Source organism: Hyla sarda, chromosome 1, assembly GCF_029499605.1.
Source record: "Hyla sarda isolate aHylSar1 chromosome 1, aHylSar1.hap1, whole genome shotgun sequence".
Lineage (NCBI taxonomy): Eukaryota > Metazoa > Chordata > Amphibia > Anura > Hylidae > Hyla > Hyla sarda.
The window spans coordinates 26809161-26827954 of record NC_079189.1 but is presented as its reverse complement, the minus strand read 5'-3'; the positions used below and the strand labels follow the sequence as shown (position 1 = coordinate 26827954).

General features: G+C 45.3%; 1 long non-coding RNA gene across 2 annotated transcripts in view; it reads right to left on the bottom strand.

Moving 5' to 3' along the window:
* Positions 1-7526: 7526 nt before the first annotated feature.
* The window catches only part of LOC130325908 (uncharacterized), a 111210-nt gene continuing 99942 nt past the window's right edge, over positions 7527-18794 (bottom strand). For both annotated transcript variants that reach the window (XR_008870681.1, XR_008870703.1), the window contains exons 4-5: positions 7982-8227; positions 7527-7881 (exon numbers count right to left, since the gene is read on the bottom strand). This is a non-coding gene — a long non-coding RNA (uncharacterized LOC130325908). The remainder of the gene's footprint in view (positions 7882-7981; positions 8228-18794) is intronic.

Genomic DNA, 18794 nt, shown 5'->3' with positions numbered 1-18794 from the left:
AGCGGTAATCTTCTCCACTCCGGGCAGGCTCCGGCCTAGTGCACTGCATAGACGGCGCTACACCGTGACGTCAGGTGCGTCGCTGCGCACGGGCGTCACTGCGCAGCAGCGTCTATGCAGCGTTCTAGGCCGGAGCCTGCCCGGAGTGGAGAAGATGACCACCGGAGAAGAAGGACAGCCCGGACCGGTTCACTGTTCACCCGGAACGCCCCCGGACACTACAGGAAGGAAGAATGGATGGCCCGGACCACCCTGACAGGTAGGGGGAGAGAAGCGGGTGGCGGCAGCGGCCTATGGCCCCGCAAAAGCCACTGCAGATCATTGATTTAAAGCGCCCGCTTTAAATCAATGATCTTCAGCGGTGTTGCAGGGGGTTAAATAGCCGATAACTTATACCGGAATATCGGTATAAGTTATCGGCTATCGGCCCTAACCTGCACCGATTATCGGTATCGGCCCTAAAAAAACGATATCGGTCGATCCCTAGTGTAGAGGTCCCCAAAGTCAGAGTAACTACGTTCAGGTAGGTTCCTCAGGTGGGACAGCCCCAAGTCGCCTCTCCTCAAGTCTATCTTTGTTAATCATAAATGTATATATTTAATAATTATATATATTCTATAGTAATGTATAGTACTTACCTTGTTCAGCGTCACAGGACCTTCAGTCATGTGACCATGCTAGTAGCCTCTATGGTATGTTGTAGGACCTTAGGAGGTCCTTGGGTCACGTGTTACCCACAAATCTCTGTAATGGTGATTGACATCAGTATGGACCAATTAGCATTAGTCCAGCCCCTGCCCATATAAGGGAGTTGCGTTCAATTATCGCTCTCTTGGGTTGCTGCTCTTGTGGATGCTGGACTAACAGGATGGTGCTACGCCTCAAAAACCTGCCGGCCTCAGCGGAACCAAAACCGTGAGTTCAAATCTAAATCCCCACTAATGCTACAGTGACTGCTGGACCGCAACTAACCCCTAAATCCAGTGGAATAACGCACAGTACTAAAAGACTCTAAATGCTAAAGTCCCAACCTTTGTCAATCTCCAAGGAAAGCCATTGTTATGCTTAGAGACTGTTATACTATTGAAGCTTGCAGAAAACCTTCAGTAAAAGTTAATACTGTTTCAGAAAACTCTCCGGTTGTGGACAATCTATTCTTATCTACCTCCCTATCGCTCTTGGGAAGGGTGGCAGTATGACAAGCGTTACTGAGGAGCCCTCACCCTGGCATCACGAATAGCAAGGGTTAACAAGCACCGTTTAATTACTGCACAGCTACACTCCCCATACCCTACATCCCCCAGGCTATCACAATATTTTTTTTTTAAATAAACCTTATAATACCTCCACATACTGTATGAATTGTTACCACATACTGACCCCACATAATAATTTACTATATACTGACCCACACAAATGAATTTATACTATATACTGACCCACACAAATGAATTTATACTATATACTGACCCCATATATGAATTTATACCATATACTGACTTCATATATGAATTTATAATATATAGTGACCACACATATACATTTATACTATATACTGACCCCATATATGAATGTATATTAAATACTGACCCCATATATTGATAAATATATATGCTGCTTATTAGCGCACAACCCCCTCTGGGTGGTCATTAATGTGAACTGTGCCCCAGTACCCCAATCTGTATACAGAGATTTACCCTACCTTAAATAATACTGAAACAGGGCTGAAAAATACCGCCATACCAAGTCTAGATACCAATATCACCATACCATGACTGGATAACACCACCATATCAGAATTGAAAAATACCAACACCATCTGCTGCTGAAAATCTACTGTGGACAGGCCGCAGAGAGCCCGCCCTCATTTAACTTCACGCAGCTGATCCCTGCGATCTCCAGCACCTGGTGTTCTAAACAATGGCCTTGATTTACTATTGTAAAGCCAACATGTTTTGTCGGGTTTTGTGCCAGAGTCTGGCGCATTGTGCCAGAAATTCTGTCTGCGCCAGAATTTGCACCAGAATTGAAAAAAAAGAAAAAACCAACTTTCCATTTTGCTGAGAAAATCTGAAAAAATGGGCATGTCCATCTGAGAAAGGGGGCGTGTCCCCGACATTTTCACAAAAAAACAACATATTTACTAAGGTTTCCATATAAAATGTGGTTGATTTGAGCTGAGAAAAACCCCACAGATTAGAGCATGTGTAAAAAAAAAAAGCAAAATGTAGGGAAAAGTGCAAGATGTAGAGAAGCCATAGTAAATACCATGGGGAAAAAATTGTAAGGAATTAAAACTCACAAAGAAAACTACACTCCACTCTTAGTAAATCAGGGCCAATATGTTTAGAATGTTGGGTTCTCACGGCACGGGTTGTGACATCATGCCACGTCCTCCATTCATGTCTATGGGAAGTCGTGGGACTTCACAAGGCGGTGTGGCATGAAGTCCCGAACCCAGCCATGGGAACCCAGCATTCTAAACATACTGTTTGTGCATGTACCCATGAGTTGATCCTTTGCAACCATATGACCACTAGCAAGTTCCCTGCGTGAGTCCCTTTCATCAGTAGTGATGTCGCGAACATAAAATTTTCGCTTCGTGAACCGCGAATTTCCGTAAAAGTTCGGGAACCGGCGAACCGGGCGAATCGCCATTGACTTCAATGGGCAGGCAAATTTTAAAACCCAGAGGGACTCTTTCTGGTCACAATAGTGATTTCAAAGTTGTTTCAAGTGGACTGTGGCGTGCCCGAGTGGGATCCATGGCAAAACTCCACATAGTGGTATTTGAACCCAAGGCCCCAGCGCTGCAAGGTAGCAGTGCTAACCTCTGAGCCACCATGCTACCCTTAGCATACATCTATATCCACGGTTGCTAAAATGGACAGAGATGTCAGCAGAGAGTACCAGAAAAATTAGGCATGTACACATGGATGAAAAATTTGGTATTGTCGCAGCCGCATCTGTAGCAGCAGCCAGAAAAATTTCAGCACCAGAAAAAGTGCAGCAGCAGAGGCCAGAAAAATTTGGCATGTACACCTGGATGGAAAATATGGTATTGTTGTAGCCGCTGCTGTAGCAGCAGCCAGAAAAATTTCTGTTTGTTTCGCAAGGCAGAAAGTGCCCTAAAACATTGCGGCTTGAACCCTAGTTGGTGGCAGATAAGTCAAGCAAGTCATCCGGCATTCAGAGTTCAAATACAGCAGCGTGTGGACCATTTTTGCCCAAGGCAGCTCATCTGATCAGGCCTTGTTCAGTCAAATGTATCGCCCAGTGTCAGTCCCTTCGGGATCCATCCCTCATTCATCTTAAGAAAGGTGAGGTAATCCAGACTTTTTTGACCAAGGCGACTCCTCTTCTCAGTGACAATACCTCCTGCTGCACTCAAGGTCCTTTCTGACCGGATACTTGAAGCGGGACAGGCCAGAAGTTTGAGCGCAAATTGGGATAGCTCAGGCCACAGGTCAAGCCGGCACACCCAGTAGTCGAGGGGTTCATCGCTCCTCAGAGTGTCGATATCTGCGTTAAGGCCAGGTAGTCTGCTACCTGTCGGTCAAGTCGTTCTCTGATGGTGGACCCCGAAGGGCTGTGGCGATGTGTAGGACTTAAAAAGCTCTGCATGTCCTCCATCAACAGCCTGTCTGTACAGCATCCTGTCCTTGTCGGCGTGTTCGTGGGAGGAGGAGGAGGATTACTTTCACCTCCTCCCCTGTTAGATCCCTGTTGTGCTGTGACATGACCCTTATACGCTGTGTAGAGCATACTTCTTAATTTATTTTGACATGTCAGGCACTTTATGTTTATACCGGGGGTCTAGTAGCATGGACACTAAGTACAGTTCGTTCTCCTTCCGGATGCCGAGCTACTCATGTCCCGTTCCTCGTCCTCAGTGATGTCAGGGAAAGTATAGTCTTCTTCCCCTGATAGGTGACAAGGAGCACCCTGGGATGCCTGCTGTGGTTGGTCTTCCTCCTCCTCTTCAAAGCCACATTCCTCCTCTGACTCCTCTTCCTCACAATCCTCTTCCAGCGTTGCCGCAGGTCCAGCAAGGAATGCTGATAAGGCTGTTTCTGGTGGGGGTGGTGTCCACAACTCTTCCTCTTCACGCTCATCTACTGCCTGATCCAGCACTCTTCGCAGGGCACGCTCCAGGAAGAAAACAAACGGTATGATGTCGCTGATGGTGCCTTTGGTGCGACTGACCAGGTTTGTCACCTCCTCAAAAGGCCGCATGAGCCTACAGGCATTGCACATGAGCCTCCAGTAACGTGGCAAAAAAAATTACCAGCTCCGCAGATGATGTCTTAGCACCCCTGTCATACAAATATTCGTTGATGGCTTTTTCTTGTTGGAGCAGGCGGTCGAATGTTGAATTCCAACGTGTCAGGCTGTCGCAAATCACGCGCCTCACTGGCATGTTGTTTCGCCACTGGATATCTGACAAGTCCGTGTAGGAATGCCTTAAGTGGCCACACACCTTCCTGGACTGCTTCAGGACATCTTGTAAGCCTGGGTACTTGAGCACAAGGCGTTGTACAATCAGATTACACACATGTCAACTTGCCCAACCTCAATGCCACCAACAAATTTGTTCCATTGTCACAAACCACCTTGCCGATCTCCAGTTGGTGCGGAGTCAGCCACTGGTCCACCTGTGCGTTCAGGGTCGACAGGAGCGCTGGTGTGGTGTGACTCTCCGCTTTGAGGCAAGTCAACCCCAAGATGGCGTGACACTGCCGTATCCGAGATTTGGAAAAGCCCCTGGGGAGCTGGGGGGGGGGTGCCGGTGATGTGGAGCAAGACACAGCAGTGGAAGAGGACTCGGCCGAGGATGTTATGGAAGAGGATGAAGTAGGAGGAGGTGGCAGCAGGCCTGCCTGCAAGTCGTGGCAGTGTCACCAACTCCTCTGCAGAGCCACGCATTCCATGCTTGGCAGCCGTCATCAGGTTTACCCAATGAGCAGTGTAGGTGATATACCTGCCCTGACCATGCTTTGCAGACCAGGTATCAGTGGTCAGTTGGACCCTTGCCCCTACACTGTGTGCCATACATGCCATAATTTCCTTTTGCACAATGGAGTAAAGGTTGGGGATTGCCTTTTGAGCTAAAAAATGTCGTCTGGGTACCTTCCACTGCAGTGTCCCAATGGCTACAAATTTTTTAAAGGCCTCAGACTCCACCAGCTTGCATGGTAAAAGCTGGCGGGCTAGCAGTTCCGACAAGCCAGCTGTCAGACGCCGGGCTAGGGGGTGACTTTGAGACATTGCCTTCTTGCGCTCAAACATCTCCTTGACAGACACCTGACTGTGGGCAGATGATCAGGAACTGCTCAAGGCGAGAGACGGAGAGGCGGATGGTTGAGAGGGGGCAAAGAGGGCAGCAGTGGTTTACCTGGCTGAAGATGCTGGACCAGGAGGAGGATGGCGGCTTTGACTTTGTGTGCAGCTTGTACTGACGTGTTGATCCCATAGGCGTTTGTGATGTGACATCATGTGCCTTCGCAAAGCAGCTGTGCCTAGGTGGGTGTTGGACTTCCCACGACTCAGTTTCTTCTGGCAAAGATTGCAAATGGCCTCGCTGTTGTCAGAGGCAGACACACAAAAAAAATACCACACTGCTGAGCTCTGCGATGATGGCATTCTGGTGTTGGGAACATCATGCGTTGATTGGCGTCCAGTCTGGCTGACCCCGGGTGCCGATGCATGCTGTCTGACTATGCCACTTGCTCCTTGCGACGACCTCCCCCTGCTTCCAAGTCGTCTCCTCCTCCTCTCTGTCTCCCCATCTGAACTTTCCCCCTCTTCTTCTCTTCTGGCGGGCACGCACGTGGCATCCACGGACACATCGTCATCATCAATACCTGCACTGCTATCTGTCACCTCAAGAAAGTAAGCAGCAGCGGGTACAACATCATTATGACACCATACGTCCATGTGTGTAATGCTGCCTGACTGAGACATATCCCTGTTAACTACATCCTCTGGCCATAATGGTTGTGCATCACTCATGTCTTCAAACTGATGTGTAAATAACTCCTCTGACGTATCAAGTAAAGCTGCTGTGGTGCTAGTGTTGGTGGTGGCGGCAGGCGGGCAAGTGGTAGCATGAGAGGTGCCCGAAGCTAAGCTAGAGGAGGAGAAGGACTGTGCGTCAAGGTTCCGAGCGGAAGCTTTAGTAGTAGACTGGGTGTCTTATGATAGCCAGTCAACTAAGTCCTCAGAACTTTGGGGGTTCAGGGTATGTGGCCTCTGAACACTGGCCATTCTAGGGCCAAAGGGAATCCCAGCACCACGACGGCCCCTGCGGGGTGGCCTTCCTCTGCCTTTCTTTTTTTGGTTAAATTTGCACAAGTGTCACACCAATTGTGATTTGCACTAGGGTGACACAATTTGCCCTGCAGGCAAAAAAACTGGCAACTGTGACGTGAACTGACAGTGACGACTGGTTTTATTTAACAGCCAAAAAAGGTTATTGTTTTTTAAATTTGCACAACTGTCACACCTAATGTGATTTGCACTAGGGTGACAATGAGCAAAAAAGCTTGCCAGAGGAGTTCCCCTTTTAAGCGGTGGTCCCCAACCAGGGTGCCTCCAGCTGTTGCAAAACACACGGACTGATATATTTCAGCCCTTTGAATACTGTAGTAGTTAGTTGCTTTAAAGAAAAAAAGCTTGCCAGCGGAGTTCCCCTTTTATGCAGTGGTCCCCAAGCAGGGTGCCTCCAGCTGTTGCAAAACACACGGACTGATATATTTCAGACCTTTGAATACTGTAGTAGTTAGTTGCTTGAAGGAACTTAAGTTTTATACTGGAGTACCCATTTTAACCAACGGTTCCCTCCCAACCAGGGTGCCTCCAGCTGTTGCAAGACACACGGGCTGATATCTTTCCTCCCTTTGAATACTGTAGTAGTTAGTTGCTTGAAGGAACTTAAGTTTGATTCTGGAGTACCCCTTTTAACCAGCGGTTTCCTCCCAACCAGGGTGCCTCCAGCTGTTGCAAGACACACTGACTGATATCTTTCAGCCCTAAAAAGGGCTTTTTTGGGTGCTGTCCTTAAAGCAGATGTTACACTAGTGCTTTAGAAGTAAACTGGACCCTGAATACACCACCTAGCAGCAACATAGCTATCGCTTTTCCTATACAGCAGGAGCAGCTTCTCTGTCCCTCCACTTCCTAAGCCTGCAGCATGCTGAATGAGGGTAAAATGGCGTCCGTGTAAGAGGTAGGAGGGTCTGGAAGGGAGGGACTGTTGCTGATTGGCTGTAATGTGTCTGCTGACTCGCGACATCTCTATTCATCAGAAAAAGGCTTGTGCACAGAACTTGCTGGGTGTCCTATGGTTGCCTAGGCAACTGTATCACCCAACACCAGCTGCCTCTCTCCACACCGCATTGTGCAGATCGCACAGGAGATCAGCTTTGACTCATGTCATCCACATTTCACTAACACTATTTTCACACGCAGAAATAAAATAAACAAGTCAAACAAGTCAAAGAACAGTTTAAAAAGGGAAACTTTATTTATTAAAATGTTTGTGTAGGGATTTTATGTAACCTTCCATCACTCACAAAGAGCGTACAGTAACTAACTCAGGACAGGAAAAACCTCCAGAGGGGAGGAAACCTGTAGGGAATCCATGGCTACTGTATTGCCCTTCCTCTGGGCATACTAAAGGAGGTTACCTCTAGAATTTGGGCCAATGTGTCTGTGTATGTTCGTGATTCGAGGGGCTGTGCCTTCATCCAACTTCTTGCTGTAGGTCCGGAAATCTAGGCCATCATCCAACTTCTTGCTTTAAGTCCGGAAATCTAGGCCATCATCCAACTTCTTGCTTTAAGTCCGGAAATGCTACTCCACATGCTGGAAATAATGCATCTAAGATAGGAAAACAAAAGAGAGATTATTTACATGTTTATTATAGAAATGCACATGGAACTGCACTAAAACCTTTTGGACACAACAATGTGATACTTACCAGTCACAGTCATGTTTTTGACTTCACATTCCCGCGTCCCTACAGTGTCCAGCACCGGCCCCTCACTGATGGAGAATGAGCAGGAGCAGTGTTATATCTGCTCAGTGCTGCTCTCTGGTGGACAATGGTTATGACATCACATGTGTGACACGCTGTTACCTCCTGGGAGTTCTATTTGAGCAGTGCTGCTCTCTGATTGGCTGAAATCTAAATAAAGCTTTTTAACATATTCTGCATGACGGTTATCTAAGGGATTTAAAAAAAATGTTTTATTAAAATGACGCTACTCCCTATGGGTGCGTTATATTTGTTTCTCCTAACCAGACGCTTAGTATTTGTAATATCATTTTGTGGCCCCAACAGCCTTGGTGTCTGACGAGTGACGTCCCTGACGTTGGGGTCTGCAGCGTAGGATGTCACTCGTCAGACGTCCCGGCAGCCATTGATTTAAAGTGGTCGTGGCTCCTGCTGCCAGTTCAAGATCAGACACCATGGCCCTAGATTGACATACTGCATCAGTTATCCCTTGTGGCTGTCCACCTGTGGCAAAACTACAACTCCCAGCATGCCCTGCCAGCCGAAGGCTGGGAGTTGTAGCTTTACAACAGCTGGAAAGACGTCTGTTTGAAGGGGGGGGGCAGAAATAAAGCAATGTGAGCTTTGAAAAACACCACACATAAACTGTGTGTTTAATCCCAGCCTAAGCCTGGGAAAAGACGCAATTTTAGTTTGAGATTTCTTTGGCCAAAAGAAAAAAAAACACACAAAAAAACTGCCTCCTCGTTTCTTTTCTCCCAAGATGCTATTTTTGCCAAAAACACTGGGAGATTTATCAAAACCTGTCAAGAGGAAAAGTGGACTAGTTGCCCATAGTAACCAATCAGATCGCTTCTTTCATTTTTAAAAAGGCCTCTAAAAAGTGAAAGAACGATCTGATTGGTTGCTATGGGTAACTAGCCAATTTTTCCTCTACACAGTTATAATAGGCTTTTTTTTTCCCCCCTTTGGCTTTTCCCCCCAGCTTTTCTCATTACAAGTCATGTGATTTTCTCATCATGTGACTCCAGGATTTCTATTGAAAAATTGGGATGTAAAACGCCAAAAAATAATAATAATAAAAAAAAAAAAACATGCTCTCGGCATCCCACATATTTGAAAGCCTAAAAACACCATAAAAGGATGAAGAAAACAGATTAGTGTCTGGCGTTTCATATTACCCTATTGATTCCAACCTAACATGTACCCGCAGCCTAATCCCAGCCTAAATAAATGTTTTTGCAATAGGTTGGAACAGGCTGCAGGTTGTGCTATATATTTGCATAGTTGTGGTGTACAGCGCCTGCTGCATTTATGTGGCGGTTTTCTGCTGGCATATAAGACTTTCTGTGCTGGCGAATGCAGCGGCCACTTACTGGGTGTGGTTTCCTAGGTACTGATTTATGACCTGCAACTTCTGCATAAGTTGCACAGTTGCACAGTTTTGCACAACAATCACTCCCCCCCCCCCCCCCCCCGGGTGCTTTGTTTGCCTGTGTCCTACAACAGAATGCAATGGGATACCTTCTAGGGTTCCCACCTTTCATACATAAAAATACCATCCGTGCTAATTTGCATAATGTATTATATGCTGCTGAGTTGTTGCCCTCCTATGGCCTCCTCCACTTCTCCTGATGTACTGGCCTGTCTCCTGGTAGCGCCTCCATGCTCTGGACACTACGCTGAAAGACACAGCAAACCTTCTTGCCACAGCTCACATCGATGTGCCATCCTGGATAAGCGGTACTACCTGAGCCACTTGTGTGGGTTGTAGACTCAGTCTCATGCTACCACTAGAGTGAAAGCACCGCCAGCATTCAAAAGTGACCAAAACATCAGCCAGGAAGCATAGGAACTGAGATGTGGTCTGGGGTCACCACTTGCAGAACCACTCCTTTATTGGGGTGTCCTGCTAATTGCCTATAATTTCCACATGTTGTCTGTTCCATTTGCACAACAGCATGTAAAATTGACTGTCAATCAGTGTTGCTTCCTGAGTGGACAGTACGATTTCACAGACGTGTCATTGACTTGGAGTTACATTGTCTTGTTTAAGTGTCCCCTTTATTTTTTTGAGCAATATATATATATATATATATATATATATATATATATATATAAATTAATAAACATATTTGGCATTGCCGCATGTGTAAATGTCTAAACTATCAAAATATGACATTCATTAACCTGTATAGTGAACGGCGTAAACGAAAAAAAAAAAAAAAATTGCTGTGTTTCGGACACATTCCATTCCCTTAACAATTAATGTGACTAAAAAGTCACATATACTAAAAGAAAACACACAGGTCATGGCACAAAAAATGAGCCCTCATACCGGGTTGTATACAGAAAAATTAAAAAGTTATAGGTGGTCAAAATAGGGCGATTTTAACCCCTAAAGGACATAGGGCGTACAGGTATGCCCTGACGTCCTGGTACTTAAGGGCCAAGGGTGCACCTGTACGCCAGTGGGAATTCAAGTCACCACCGCTTGCCAGGCGGGGACCGGACCAGGATGTCCTGAGACCCCCCTTGTCTGCTGACCTGTGAATCACGGCTCTTTCGGGCTGATCGGGTCTCTGGTGACCCGATCGCCCAGAAAATAGGGATGATCTTAGCTGTCAGAGACAGCCCCGATCATCCTGAAGGATAGGAGTGAGGTGGCAGGGGTGCCATCTCTTTCTATCCCCTGCGATTGGCCAGTCAGGACTGACTGGCCAATCGCAGGGCAGGGGCGGGGGGATGAAAGTTCAGATCCAGGCAGAGTGGGGGAAGATGGCGGCAACAGTTGCGGAGGCCGTTGATGCGAGGAGGGGGGTACCGGCAGCAGATACCTAAGGACGCGGGGACCAGGGACCGACGGCAGAAAGGAGGCGGCAGGCAAGTGGAGGCAGCGGCGATACAGAGGCAGCAGTGAAGATCGCTGTAAAGTGATCTTCACTGCTGCTTCTAGGAGTTTCAAAACTACAACTCCCAGCATGCCCAGACAGCCTTTGGTTGTGCAGTGTTCTCCAAACTGTGCCTTTCCAGGTGTTGCAAAACTACAACTCTCAGCAGGCCCAGACATTCCAGGCATGCTGGGAGTTGCAGTTAGGTAACTTCTGGCCCTTCACATGTTGCCAAACTACAACTCCTAGCATGCCTGGGCAGTCTGGGCATGGTTGGAGTTGAAGTTTGGCGACATCTGAAAGGCTACAGTTTGGACACCACTACACAGTGGTCTTCAAACTGTTCTCCTCTAGTTGTTGCATAACTACAACTCCCAACATGCCCTTCGGCTGTCTGGGAATGCTGGGAGTTTTAGTTTAGCAACAGCTGGAGGCAGACAGGTTGGGAAACACTCAGTTAAGTAACAAACTCTCAGTGTTTTGCAACCAGTGTGCCTCCAGCTGTTGCATAACTACAACCACAATATAGTTACTAGCGACCACAATATAGTTACTTTTGACTTAAAATGTAGAAAACAAAGACAGACGGGGAAGGCAAAAACATATAACTTTAAAAAGGCAAACTTCCCTGGGCTGAGGGCTGCACTACAGGACATAGACTGGGGGGAGGTGTTGTCAAATACTGATACAGAAGGTAAATGGGACATCTTTAAATCAACTCTAAATAACTATACAGCTAAATATATACCAAAGGGGAACAAATATAAACGATTAAAACTAAATCCTACATGGCTGACAAATGATGTTAAAAGAGCAATAAACAACAAAAAAATAGCCTTCAAACAATTCAAATCTGATGGGTCAGCTATAACATTTAAACAGTACAAAGAGCTTAATAAAATCTGTAAAAATGTAATAAAAACAGCAAAAATTCAAAATGAGAGACAGGTGGCCAAAGAAAGCAAAACTAATCCTAAATATTTTTTTAGATATATAAATACAAAAAAACCAAGGACAGAGCATGTAGGACCCCTTAATAATGATAATGGGGAGGTTGTCACGGGCGATCAAGAGAAGGCGGAGCTACTGAATGGGTTCTTTAGTTCTGTATACACTATGGAAGAAGGAGCTGACATTGGCCAGGTCAGTGCTGGTAACACATCATGTAATGTACTGAACTGGCTTAATGTAGAGATGGTACAAGGTAAGTTAAGTGATATAAATGTAAGCAAATCTCCAGGGCCGGATGGATTGCACCCAAGAGTTCTTAGAGAGGTAAGTTCAGTAATATCTGTACCCTTGTTCATGATATTTAGAGATTCTCTGGTGTCTGGTATTGTGCCAAGGGACTGGCGCAAGGCTAATGTGGTGCCAATCTTCAAGAAGGGCTCTAGGTCTTCGCCAGGCAATTATAGACCGGTAAGTCTAACGTGCATTGTGGGTAAATTGTTTGAAGGACTTATAAGGGATTACATACAGGAATACATAGGGGATAATAGTATTATAAGTGATAGCCAGCATGGGTTTACTAAGGATAGAAGTTGTCAAACCAATCTAATTTGCTTTTATGAAGAGGTGAGTAGAAGCCTTGACAGAGGAATGGCTGTGGATATAGTGTTTCTGGATTTTGCCAAAGCGTTTGATACTGTCCCTCACAGATGTCTGACAGGTAAGTTAAGGTCCTTGGGCTTGGAAACTTTGTAACTGGATTGAACACTGGCTCATGGATCGTACCCAGAGAGTGGTGGTCAATGATTCGTACTCTGATTGGTCCCCGGTTATTAGTGGTGTACCCCAAGGTTCAGTACTGGGCCCGCTGTTGTTTAATTTATTTATCAATGATATAGAGGATGGTATTAACAGCTCTGTTTCTATCTTTGCAGATGACACCAAGCTTTGTAGCACGGTACAGTCTATAGAGGATGTGCATAAGTTACAAGATGACTTGGATAGACTAAGTGTCTGGGCATCCACTTGGCAAATGAGGTTCAATGTGGATAAATGTAAAGTTATGCATCTGGGTACTAATAACCTGCATGCGTCGTATGTCTTAGGGGGGATTAAACTGTCAGAGTCACTGGTAGAGAAGGATCTGGGTGTACTTGTAGATCACAGACTACAGAATAGCAGGCAATGTCAGGCTGCTGCTTCCAAAGCCAGCAGGATATTGTCATGTATCAAAAGAGGCATGGACTCGAGGGGCAGGGACATAATACTCCCCCTTTATAAAGCATTGGTACGGCCTCACCTGGAATATGCTGTTCAGTTTTGGTCGCCTGTTCATAAAAGGGACACTGCGGAGTTGGAAAGGGTGCAGAGACGCGCGACTAAACTAATATGGGGCATGGAACATCTTAGCTATGAGGAGCGATTAAAGGAGTTACAATTGTTTAGTCTTGAGAAGAGACGTTTAACGGGGGATATGATAAACGTATATAAGTATATAAATGGCCCATACAAAAAATATGGAGAAAAACTGTTCCAGGTTAAACCCCCCCAAAGGACGAGGGGGCACTCCCTCCGTCTGGAGAAGAAAAGGTTTAGTCTAAAGGGGCGACACGCCTTCTTTACCGTGAGGACTGTGAATTTATGGAACGGTCTACCTCAGGAACTGGTCACAGCAGGAACAATTAACAGCTTTAAAACAGGGTTAGATACATTCCTGGAACAAAATAACATTAATGCTTATGCAGAATTATAAAACTACATCCCTTCCCCTTATCCCCTTACACCCTTCCCTTCAATTCCCTGGTTGGACTTGATGGACGTATGTCTTTTTTCAACCATACTAACTATGTAACTATGTAACCCCCAACATGCATGGACAGCCAAAGGGCTTGCTCGGAGTTGTAGTTTTGCAACATTTTGAGATTTGTGTAGGGTACATTCACATAGGCGGGGGTTTACAGCGAGTTTCTCGCTGTAAGTTTGAGATGCAGCAAATTTTCTGCTGCAGCTCAAACCCCCAGCGGGAAACTCGCTGTGAATCCCCTGTGGGAATGTACACTAAAAACCCTACACTACTCTACACTAAAACGAAATAAAGAGTAGACCACTACATATACACACACCCCTACACAGTTACCTCCCCCCCCCCTCCAATAAAAAAAAAAAAAAAAGGCCTGGTAAGGCAGTGTTTCCAGAACAGGGCCTCCAGCTGATGCAAAACAACGACTCCCAGTATTGCCGGACAACCATTGACTGTCCAAGCATGCTGGGAGTTTTGAAACAGCTGGAGGCACCCTGTTTGGGAAACACTGCCGTAGAGTAATTTTGGTATCGGAGGCAAATATAATTCTTGCATCCGGGTCCATACCGATGCAAATCTCTAATTTAGGCCTCAAATGCTCATGGTGCTCTCTCACTTCGAAGCCCTGTCGTATTTCAAGGCAACTAATTGCCTTACAAATTTTGGGGGGCTTTTTCTCCTTTTACCCCTTATGAAAAGGTAAATTTGGGGTCTACTCCAGCATGTAATTGTAAAAAAAAATAGCATTTTTTACACCATGATGGTGTTGCCCCATACTTTTCATTTTCACAAGAGTAAAAGGAAAAAAAGACCCACAAAATTTATGACGCAATTTTCTTCTGAGTATGGAAATACCTTATATATAGACGTGAAAAGCTCTGCGGGCGCACAACAAGGCTCAGGAGTGAGAGCGCCATGTACATTTGAGGTGATTTGCACAGGGGTGGCTGATCATTAGAGCAGTTCTGACATAAACACAAAATAAACACCCACATGTGACCCCATTTTACAAACTACATCCCTCACGGAAAGTAACAAGGGGTTACACAGGTGTTTGAAGAATTTGGAAGTGAAAATGAAAGTTTTTTATTTTTCACTAAAATGATGTTGTTACCCCAAATTTTTCATTTCCACAAGGGTTAATAGGAAAAAAGCCCCACATAATTTGTAACACCATTTCTTCTGAGTATATAAATACCCCATGTGTGGAGGTAACATGCTCTGCGGGCGCACTACAGGGCTCAGAAGAGAAGGAACCCCATTGGGCTTTTGGAGCGAGAATGTGTCTGGAATTGAAGGCCATGTGCGTTTACAAAGCCCCCATGGTGCCAGAACAGTGAAACCCCCCCCCACCACATGTGACCCCATTTTGGGAACTACACCCCTCATGTAATGTAATAAGGGGTAAAGTGAGCATTTATGCCCCACATGTGTCTGACAGATTTTTGGAACAGAGGTCCATGAAAATGAAAAATGTAATTTTACATTTGCACAGCCCCCTGTTCCAAAGACCTGTCAAAAGCCAGTGGGGGTGTAAATGCTCGCTGCACACCTTATTACATTCCATTAGGGGTGTAGTTTCCGAAATAGGGTCACATGCAGGAGGGTCCATTGTTCTGGTAGCATGGGGACTTTGTAAACGCACATGGTCCCCGACTTCCGTTCCAAACAAATTCTCTCTCCAAAAGCCCAATGGCGCTCCTTCTCTTCTGAGCTTTGTAAGCATAGTAGTTCACCCGCAGAGCACTTTACATCCACATATGGGGTATTTCCAAGAAATGGTGTTAAAAATATTGGGAGGCTTTTCTCCTATTACCCCTTGTGAAAATGAAAAATTTGGGGTAACACCAGCATTTTAATGAAAAAAATCAAATTTTTCATATTCACGTCCAACTTAAGCAGAAATTTGTCAAATACCTGTGGGGTGTAAAGGCTCACTATATGCCTTGTTAGGTGCCTTGAGGGGTGTTGTTTACCAAATATTGTGCCATGTGGGGCTTTTTTTCTGTTCTGGTACCATAGGGGCTTCCTAAATGCAACATGCCCCCCCAACTATTTAAGCAAAATTTGCTTTCAAAAAGCCAAATGTGGCTCCTTCTCTTCTGAGCATTGTAGTGCACCCCCAGAGCACTTTACATACACACATGGAGTATTTCCATACTCAGGAGAAAATTCCCCCCCCCCAAAAAAAAATTTGTAAGCCCATTTCTTCTGTGTATGGAAATACTCCATGTGTGCACATAACGTGCTCTGGGGATGCACTACAATGCTCAGAGGAGAAGGAGCCACATTTGGCTTTTTGAAAGCAAATTTTTCTGAAATAGTTTGGGGGGGCATGTTGCATTTAGGAAGCCCCTATGGTGCCAGAACAGCAAAAAAAAGCCCCACATGGTAAATATTTGGTAAACAACACCCCTCAAGGAACCTAACAAGGGGTATTGTGAGCATTTGCATCCCACAGGTGTTTGACAAATTTCCGCTTAAGTTGGACATGAAAATGAAAAATTTGTTTTTTTTTCACTAAAATTCTGGTGTTACCCCAAATTATTCATTTTCACAAGGGGTAATAGGAGAAAAAGCCTCCCAAAATTTGTAACCCCATTTCTTCTATTACCTCTTGTAAAAGTGGCAAATTTGGGAGGAAAAACAGCATTTTAGTGGAATTTTTTTACATTTATACATCTGACTTTAGCGAAAAGTCTTCAAACACCTGTGGAGTGTTGAGGCTTACTGTACCCCTTGTTACGTGCCACGAGGGGAGTAGTTTCCAAAATAGTATGCCATGTGTTTTTTTTTTTTTTTTATATTATGGTACCATAGGGGCTTTCTTCCTAAATGCGACATGCCCCCCAAAAACCATTTCAGCAAAATTCACTCTCCAAAATCCCATTGTCGCTCCTTCCCTTCTGAGCCCTATACTGCACCCACAGAGCACTTTACATCCACATATGAGGTATTTGCTTTCTCAAGAGAAATTGGGTTACACATTTTGTTTTTTCCAATTACCCCTTGTAAAAATTCTAAAATTGGGCCTACAAGAACATGCTAGTGTAAAAAAATGAGATTTTTTATTTTCTCCTTCACTTTGCTGCTATTCCTGTGAAACACCTGAAAGGTTAACAAACTTTTTCAATGTCCTTTTGTATACTTTGAGCGGTGCAGTTTTTATAATGGGGTCATTTATGGGGAATTTTAATATAAAGGCCCTTCAAATCCACTTCGAAACTGAACTGGTCCCTGAAAAATTCCTATTTAGAATTTTTGAATTTCAATTTTGTGAAAAATTGGAAAATTGCTGCTGAACTTTGAAGCCCTCTGATGTCTTCCAAAAGTAAAAACTTGTCAACTTTATGATACAAACATAAAGTAGACATATTGTAAATGTGAATCAATATATCATTTATTTTTCTTACAAGCAGAGAGCTTCAAATTTTAACATTTTTCATGAAATGTAGGAATTTTTCACTAAGAAATTATGCAAGTATCAATGAAAATGTAACACTATGTTAAAGTAGAATATGTCATGAAAAGCTATCTTGGAATCAAATTCAGAAGTAAAAGCATCCCAGAGTTATTAATGCTTAAAGTGACCGTGGTCAGATGTGCAAAAAATGCTCTGGTCCTTAAGGGGTTAAACTACTTATTTTGTATTAAAAAAAAAAAAAAAAAGTAGTACAATTAAGGAAAATTATGTAACCATGGGGGATCATTTTATTCATATTTACCCACAGAATAAAGCAAACACCTCATTTTTACCGTAAAGTGTTCCGTGTTTAACCCCTTCCCGACCTATGACATACCTGTACGTCATGAGTGGCAAGGTGTTCCCGACCTATGACATACAGGTACGTCATGAACATTTTTGCCGCTACTCGCGGCATCCCGCAGCGCCCGGTAAGATGGTGGCTATCACTGATAATCAGCCATCTTACCATGCGACCACGGGGGGTTTCATCCCCCCCCCCCTCCAGCGATCGCTGCTATCAGCTGGTCAAATCTGACTAGCTGATAGCAGCGTTTCGCTATGAGAATACTTAGCAGCGCAGTGTGTGAGTCCGGATCACGGGGATCGGGACACACACCGCTCTGCTAAGTGTCCCTGACCCGTCGCCCGGCGTCACTTACCCGGCCATGCGGTGTCCCGAGCGGTCCCGGCGCGAGCAGCGTCCTCCAGGCGGTCCCGGCGGTGGTGCGTCCCGGCGGGGAGTTTCCGGCAGCAGGGCGGCATCTTCATTGGCAGCAGTGAGATCGCCGTAAAGCGATCTCACCGCTGCCTCTGGGAGTTTCACAACTGCAACTCCCAGCATGCCAAGACAGCCTTTGGCTTTCTGTGCATGCTGGGAGTTGTAGTTTTGCAACATCTGGAGGTCCACAGTTTGGAGACCACTGTATAATGGTCTCCAATCTGTGCTCTTCCAGATGTTGCAAAACTACAAATCTCAGCATGCTCAGTCTGTCCAGGCATGCTGGGAGTTGTAGTTCTGTAACATCTGGAAGAGCACAGATTGGAGACCATTATACAGTGGTCTCCAAACTGTGGACCTCCAGATGTTGCAAAACTACAACTTCCAGCATACCAGACTGCCGAAGCATGCTGGAAGTTGTTGTTCGGCAACATCTGATCCTTCAGATATTGCCGAACTACAACTTCCAGCATGCCTGCTGGGAGTTGTAGTTTTGCAACAACTGGAGGCCCACTAGTTTGGAAATACTAAGTTAAATAATAAACTTTCAACTGTTTTGCAACCAGTGTGCCTTCAGCTTTTAGATAACTAAAAACCCCTGCATGCACGGACAACCAATGGGCGTGCTGGGAGTTGTAGCAGTATGCCTCTAGCTGTTGCATAACTAAAAGTCCCAGCATGCCCTTCTGCTGAGATCTGTAGTTTTTTGCAACAGCTGAAGGCACACTGGTTGCGAAACACCAGTTTGTTATCTAACTCCGTGTTTCGCAACCAGTGTGCCTCCAGCTGTTGCAAAACTACAACTCCCAGCATGCACGGGCAGCCAAAGGGCATGCTCGGAGTTGTAGTTTTGCAACAGCTGGATGTTTGCCCCCCTCCCCCCAACGTGAATGTACACTCACATGGGCGGAGGTTTACAGTGAGTGCTGCAAGTTTGAGATGGCGCAAATTTT